Source organism: Emydura macquarii, unplaced genomic scaffold (genome assembly GCF_026122565.2).
Source record: "Emydura macquarii macquarii isolate MOO-44397 ecotype Brisbane River unplaced genomic scaffold, CSIRO-AGI_Emac_v2 contig_691, whole genome shotgun sequence".
NCBI classification, from domain to species: domain Eukaryota; kingdom Metazoa; phylum Chordata; order Testudines; family Chelidae; genus Emydura; species Emydura macquarii.
In genome coordinates this window covers 16261-24602 of record NW_027130828.1, presented here as the reverse complement: position 1 = coordinate 24602, position 8342 = coordinate 16261, and the positions used below count along the sequence as shown (strand labels likewise).

At 46.4% G+C, this 8342-nt stretch overlaps 1 pseudogene; it reads right to left on the bottom strand.

Moving 5' to 3' along the window:
• Positions 1-1994: 1994 nt before the first annotated feature.
• Positions 1995-7995, bottom strand: LOC137148951 (dickkopf-related protein 4-like; annotated as a pseudogene).
• Between the last annotated feature and the right edge of the window lie 347 nt (positions 7996-8342).

The window sequence follows — 8342 nt, the reverse complement described above, 5'->3', positions numbered from 1 at the left end:
CTTTCTGTATAGAAAGGGTTGTCTAGAAAGTTTAGAAACATTAATGCCTGACTTGAGAGTACAGGTACTGGAGAGAATGCGTCAGTTAAATTTAGTTTTGATAGCTACATAAGTTAGAAAAGTTTCCTTACTGAATAGCTGGCCAGCCTTGTATATTCCACGGCTCTCCCAACGTTTGAAGCTCTCTGGTTTGTGATAAAATCTGGGTTATTTGCAGTGGGTAAAGGGAAAAGGCCTTATTTTCTCTCTAGTTTGACCCAAAAGCCATAATGTAGCCTCTGCTAAAGGATGTGTAAATTTCTGGAGGGCATGATTTTTATTAACCATGGTAGTCTAGCAGTGTATACATGTATACGTTGCCGCAATATTCAGGCATCTCCAGTCCATTACTGTTTTGAACTGGCTGCTTTGATAGTAGCATAGTAGCATAAATTTCCTTTGTGTGACTCGAAACCTGTTTGTCAGCCCCACCTTGGACACAGTCTTCTTAAAACGTATTTTTAGTACATACACACAATTCCTGAAATAGCATCCGTATATAGATCTTGCAACACACATGCTTTTATTAGATACCTCACCTCGCTCTCTTTGGATACATTCTACAAAAGTCAGGACTGCCAGGAGTTGTTACAGAACAGTGAACCCTTTGCCAGTTGGCACTGAGGGATTGTTAGGTTGCCAGGGCAAGTGTGAACCTTTCTTCTCCAAACAGACCTATACACAAATACTCAGAATGTGTCGAGCTACTGCCACGTGCTATAGTTAATTAAATATAACATGCTATTCTCTCTGATATCAGAGACCTACCTAGTATGAGGAGGCAGCTTTCTTCTCTCTAGCACCCAAGCAGCACTGCCACACAAGATATCTCCCCTCTGGGTCTGCCTGATCCAGCTCAATGGAATTTTGCTATTGATTTCAGTGAGAATAAGAACGGTCTCTAAAGTGCTACAGGACTCTCGTTGTTTTTGCTGTATACAGACTAACAGGGCTACCCCTCTGGTCTATTTGTGCCACACAGGGCAGGTACTTGTTTTCCAGCACTATCAGAAGACTGTAGCTCTGTTTGTTTGGGATGGGCAGGTTGTCTAATTTTAACTGATGGTCTATATTTATAAAACTGTCAGCAGATAGTGTTCTAGGATAGACACTCTGAGGTTGGGATATAAAGTTGCTGCATGTACAGTGATACTTTTGACACCTGGTGATGTGTTGGTCAGTTTTTTTGCACAGAAGTTGTCATTTGTAGACCATATGTAACTATTAACCAGACTCCTGTTTTCCCTTTTATTCCTTTGTGCAGCTGCTTGGTATGCAGATATCAGTATTTTTTCCTAGATAAACCTGTCCTGGCTGTATAAAATGGTGCCTGCACAATACTGCTACTCCTCATGATGCCTTATGGAGTTGCTGTCCTTCACTAGTCTGACATCTTCATTGTGTTTGCAGGAGTTGCTGGGGAGCCTCTCCCGGTAGAGAGTGAAAAGGACATCTTTGACTACATACAGTGGAAGTATCGAGAGCCTAAAGGACGGAGTGAATAATGTACTTTTGTAGCTCCACTAGCTAGTGCTCATTTTGTAGCATTTATATGTAATTCCGTCACTGAGTCAGAGATAGAGGCAGAAATGGAAACAACTTTCTTCTGTGGCTCTGAGCATCCTGGGAATGTTTGGGAAATAATTTGAACCTACTAACTAGTGAATTGTAATTCCTGTGAAAGAATCAACTACTTCCTTTAGTAAGTGACTAAATAGTTGGGAACCAGCTGGAGAACCTCAGAGAATTTGTATCGATGTTAGGACTAGGATAGCTTTAAAAAAGGACCCTAGATACTTTGTGAGAGCAGACAAAAAAATCAAGGTGTTTTGTCCTTTGTGCTGTAGGAAAGCAGAAGCGATTTTGTAAGCATCTAATACCTACTTGGTGCAGCCTACAAGGATGTAGCAGTGCCCATAGGGTATATTAATGAAGTGTACCTCTAGGATTGCCCATTGCCCAGACCTTACTTCAAGCTGGATGTTTCCTCCGCTGCAGGACTGTGTTGGCCTGTGGAAGGTTAGGGATAGTTTTATAGAATAGCACATAAATAACTCTGGAGAAGACAGCGAATCCCCTGCTCTCCCTCTGGATTCAGTGTTGATTGACTCTTTAGCTGATTTGGCAGATATTTAAGCGAGACCGTTGTGGCATCCCAGTGAGCAGTGGTCAGCAAGACAAACCAGGACCACATTCGCAGCGTTGGAAAATTTCTGGACCTTGAGCAACGTCTTTGTGTCCCCAGTGGGAACAGACCAGCCCTTCCCTCAGAACTGGCTTACAGATTTTGGTCCAGAAATGGTGAGCGCAGCAAAGCCCAAAGGCACAATCTGATGTGCGAAGGCAGCTTTCTCCCTCTTGACCTGCAGTAAGCAGAATACAATGTATAACGTACCCCATGTCTTCCAGCTTCTTGGCTCGAGGGGTAGGCACTGAGCCAGCAGCCCAGAGGAAAGTTGCACTGAGCACAAGACTGATGATGGCTAGCAGAGAGGGGTGGGACTCACTCCAGATCAGTCCCGTTCTGCCCTATTGCAGAAAGCAGTCTGTCATCCCTTGCCTAAACCTCTAGCTGACCCACCAGCTTAAATCTCAGCAGGCATGCTAATGGCTAAACATCAGTCACAATTGTGGACGAGGCTTGCAAGAATCTTCCTTCATATGAAGGATTTTTTTCTAAGTGATAAAGATCTTTGGGCTCCTCGACCCTCCCAGCTTTACCCGTTTGAAGCGATCTGCTTTTTTCAACAAAGAAGTTAACAGCTAGCGTGGTGCCTGTGGAACATTTCTCACTGACAGTGGCAGCTACGACAATGGCTGTGGTTGTGTTCTTCTGTCTCGTATTTAAAAGTAAACAACCTGTACGGCTACAGATTGTACACACAGCCTGTCTGTGCGAGAATGTATCTGAGAAACCTCACCCTCCCTTCCCTAAACCCTCTGTTTGATATGCCTGCTTCTTTTACTCTTAACTTGTAAGTTCCTTGAGAAAGGGATTGTTTCCTCTCTATGGCTCAGTTCCTGCAACCATCTAAGCACATGCATAATGTGATATAGCGAGGGCAGGAGGAGAGTGGTGGAAGGGAGGTATGTAAGCCCCAGAATGCTCAGGGCCCTGTGCCGGTAGACTAGCCAGAGTCACTAGAGGGCAATTAGGAGCAGCTGAGGCCAACTAAGGCCCAGCCAGGTGGCTGAAAAAAACCCTCTGCTCCAGAGAGACAGAGCACGAGCTGGAGGTGTGCTGTGCTGTGCTGTGCTGTGCGAGGAGCAGACAGGAGTACAGTCTTGCGTGGAAGAGCAGAGGAGTCCTGAGAGAGGTATTGGGCCCAGGATTGGGGAAACCTACCCCTGGCAGGACTGAGATACTCCCCCAAGCACAGGGCCTGAGTAAGGAAGCCCAGCCCAGTCCGGGCAGCAAGGAAGCAGGGCCTGAGTGGCCAGAAGGACCAAGGGGAGCAAAGTAGCCCAGGGGAAAAGACTGCAGCTACAAGTACGGTGCCAGCAGCTCACAGCTGCTACTCACAGGGCCCCTGGGCTGGGCCCGGAGGAGCTGGCGGGCCCGGGTCCCTACCCCCCTCCCTGGGGAGACGGGGTGACAGGCGACTCTCTGGCCCACTATGAGAGGCAAAAGCATGAGACCCACTACGGTGAAGCCTGCCACTTGCCACAATAAGTGTTTGCAATTTCAGACCTAGCCTGCTAACGTAGTACAAATAATTAATAGTAGTATTAGTTCCTTTGAGCTTTATGAATAACTGAGTTCTTAAGAATGTATTGCCCTCTGCTGCTGCTGGTTTGGTTCTGTCTGATCCTTTTTCTAAGAGTGTCAGTTTCTCTAGGTTAATGTTGTTATATTGATCTGAACTTTCGTATTCTCGGACTTATTTGTTAAGGTAATTTTAAGGTTACATATTTAGCTCTTTGCATTCAGAGATACTCGTATCACATGACCTGTAAAATGGGGACAATGATACTGACCTGCATTACTAAGTGCTTTGAAATCTGCTGATGAAACGCACGGTCTAAGAGCTAGGTATTATCTATTATTAAAGACAGACAATGTGCTCACCATTGTACTAGACACAAGGTGAAGACAGCCCCAAAGACTGGTATTCTAACATGAACTTCACATCCTGGAAGTAACCTGTGTTTGGAAAACTTATAAGAAACCACTCTAACAGTGTTTATTTCTGAGCAATTATTACAGGTCTCAATTTAAATAAAGGGAGAACAGCACATTGCTGAATGTTCTTCCAATAGTCATTAACTAGCCAAGGTGGATTCTGACTTTTGAAAGGCAATTAATGATGAGCGCAGTATAAATTGTTAAACAGAGCCAAATTTCACCCCGCACTTAGTGCAGCCAGGGGCGGGACGAGACACAAAGTGAGTTGTACTTCAGCTTTGTGGCACCTGGATTCTAGAACTGCCTGAAGGCCCCAAAGCTCTGTCCCGAGCTCAAAAGGGTGGTTGGAAGCTGGGAATTCAAGGCTGTGCCGCAGGCAGGCAGGGAGTGGCAGAGAGCTGCTTTTCCTGATGAAAAGGGAATTTGCAGATAACTTGACGAAGTCAGCATTCTGGCAGTTCTGCAACACCAGAGTGGGTCCCAGCAACTAGCCAAAATATTCCGAGTAAGAAAAGAGACAAGGTGGGTGAGGTAATATCTCTTATTATTCTGTTGGTGAGAGAGAGAAGCTTTCGAGTTTACACAGAGCATGAATATAAACGATGTTACCTCACCCACCTTGTGTCTCTGCTATCCTGGGACTGACATGGCTGCAACAACACTGTATCCAAACCTAACATTTAACACCATTGATGTTTTTACAGGAACAAGATTTTATGGGAATTATTGTTCTCTGTATTTGTTTTCACATAAATCCTGACAGTTCAATATTCAAAACACCTAATTCTAGGATTGGTCTCAGCATGCTTTATCATTTCCACTGAGGATAACCACATGATTTCGACATGGATGTTGTAATAGTGCCAATCTGTTCATTTTCTTTATGTAATAGAATGCTGGGTCTCTCCTCCTTTTCCTAATGGAGGATTACATACACACCCCTCTGTATAATTTTACTTTTCTAATCTGGAATACATTTCTCCTCTAGGATTGAATATAATTATTTCACTGCTTTTGAGACCATTTTACCTTTACTGCTTTGAGATCTGACAAGTCCTTCCTTAGAATTGTTTTCTTGGATCTGGTGTTGAGCTGTCCCTTTTGAATCAGAACCATCCTGTTCGTCAGTCCTCCTTCCTTCTGTTGGAGTAACTACATCAGTCTGGCTGCAAACAGCTGGTAGAAAATGGGAAGGTTGAACTTATGGACATAAGCGGGGCAGGAGGGGAGGGAGATGGGATGCTGACACAGCTGCTTTGAGACTATAAATGATGTCATAATGGATCCAGTTGCCTTCTGTCTCCCTCCCTCCTAGATTACACATTTATGCTTTTATAGGTTCAGACCTGCATAGATTTTTAAGGCTGAAAGGAACCATTATGATCATCTAGTCTGACCTTTTGCATAACAGACCATAAATCCTCACTGCATGAAACTTATAAACTCTGTTTGCGCTATAACACGTTTTAGAAAGGTGTCCAGTCTTGATTTAAAGATTTCAAGGAATCGAGAACCCCCCATGTCCTTGGGTAAATTTTTCTCATGGTTAATGAGCCTAACTTAAAAATTTGCACCTTATTTCTACTCTGAATTTGTCTAGCATCAGCTTCCAACCATTGAATCTTGTTACGCCTTTTTCTGTTTGATTAAAGATCCAGCTGTCCACTATCTGAAGTCTTTCCTATAGAGGTAGTTGTAGACAATGATCCAGGCATCTCCCATTCCTCCCAAATCTTTTTCAGTATAACTACCTTCCAAAAAACTGGCTCCCATCTTATAAGTGTGACATACATTCTTTGTTCCTACATGTTTTGTTTCTGCTCTCACACGCATCTGTGTCTCAGGGAGACTCAGCTCCGGCTTCCCAGTGCTGGGGTCTTCAAGGCACCGGCATCCCAATGCCTAAAACCAGCAGCTCCTGCTCTAACATTCTGGGGTGATACAGGGGAGCTGAGTCCATGGACGAGTGTCACACATTTGAAGTTTGCTCCTTTTAGGATGTTGTTTTTATTCGTCTTAATACTCTCACCATGTCATCATTGACCTGTATTATCACCGTGTGGGTGCATGTCACTGCTATGCATTAGTTATTTACATTGCAAACACTCACCCTAAATATGTATCAGTAAAGAAGTGGTATTACTTTTAGGAAGGAGATCTGGCTTTTTAATATTGTACTTGCTATGGTTCTTAGGAAGTTTTAATTGTATCATTGTTGTATTTAGATAAATGTTTGCGTTTTCTTGGAGTAACATATCTAGCATATAAATGGAAAATAGGAAAGTTTAATTTTATTGTTCAAGGCATTAGAGGAAAAAAGTTCATAACTCTGAATCATATGTTAACATAGTTGTTTTTGAAGACGTTTGATAAATCTTGGTTCTTGCTTGTGTATTTGCATACAATAATAAAGTTTTGAAAATTAGAAGAAAACATCTTTCTTGCTATAGTAGGGAAAACTGAAACTTGGATGAATGAGGCTAAAGAATGGGATAAAGTAATACCAGGGAACAACATTATTGTAAGAATACACTAGATCGGCCTGCTGGAGGGACTGGCGCTATACACGAAAGAAAGCAGATCACCCAGTGAAGGAAAACTTGCAAATGAAGCAAATATAAAATGGAATGTCTCTGGATCATAATGCCACGTTTCATTAATAGGAATACAGCAGTGGGGATATACTCCCACCCACCTGAGTGGGATGGGGCTAGGGACAAGGAAATGGTAGGCCAGATGACAGAGAGACTAAAAATAAAGAACTGAATAAAAATGGTGGATTTTAACTGCCCCATGTTGAGTGCGTCTGTCACCTGGGGGTGGGATGCAGAAAGGAAACTTCCAGAACCTGGAATGTAAGCATCTTGTGGCAGCTAGTCCTGGGCACACAGGAGGGGAGGAAACCTTGGCTGTAGTGGTGAGTGGAGCCGGGATGTGGTGCAAGGGGTGAATACAGATGAATGGCTTGTAACAGGGGCAGCGCCTCCTACACTGAAACCCCCAGATTAACCAGCGACCTGCACCCCAAACGACAGGTTGAGTGCTGAGCGCCACAGTGGGACTGGCCAACGAGCCCAACTCCTCGCAAGGAGAACGGAACGGAGGTAAACGGGGCAAGTGCGGTGCAAACACGGAACGGGTGTAACCGGGGCAAGTGCGGTGTAAACACGGAACGGGTGTAACCGGGGCAAGTGCGGTGTAAACACGGAACGGGTGTAAACAAGTGCGGTGTAAACACGGAACGGGTGTAACCGGGCAAGTGCGGTGTAAACACGGAACGGGTGTAACCGGGCAAGTGCGGTGTAAACACGGAACGGGTGTAAACGGGCAAGTGCGGTGTAAACACGGAACGGGTGTAACCGGGCAAGTGCAAGGGCAAGCGGTGTAAACACGGAACGGGTGTAACCGGGCAAGTGCGGTGTAAACACGGAACGGGTGTAAACACGGCGGGTGTAAGTGCGGTGTAAACACGGAACGGGTGTAACCGGGCAAGTGCGGTGTAAACTAACCGGGCAAGGGCGGTGTAAACACGGAACGGGTGTAACCGGGCAAGTGCGGTGTAAACACGGAACGGGTGTAACGGGGCAAGTGCGGTGTAAACACGGAACGGGTGTGCGGTGTAACCGGGGTGTAACAAGTGCGGTGTAAACACGGAACGGGGGGAACTGGCGTGTGACGAACGGCTCAACTGAACGGAGAACACGGACAGTCCGTCAGCAGCGGGAGAGTGTTACGGCGGTGCGGACAGACACACGGACAGGCCAGGACATGCCCGACACACGGACGGCCCCGACTGTCGCACCGCGCTGCGCGGCCCCTCTGGGCGCCATGTGCGGGCCGCGGGCCCGGCCCAGCTCCGCGCTCGATCCCGGCTCTCGCGGGCGGCCTGGCCTGGCGCTTTCCCGGCCGGACCCAGCGGCGGCGCTGCCACGCGCGGCGCTCACACGGCCGGTGCCGGTGCCTCAGCCTGCGCCGCGCAGCTCCTGCCCCACGTCCCGCGTCACACCCAGCGAGACCGGACGGTGAAGGGCATTGTGGGTAATTTAACCGTGAGCCAGTGCGGGGCCCGAGGCACTCTGGGAGACGTAGTGTCTCTCTCGGCCTTCATCTCCCATCAGCCAGTGCGGGGCCCGAGGCACTCTGGGAGACGTAGTGTCTCTCTCGGCCTTCATCTCCC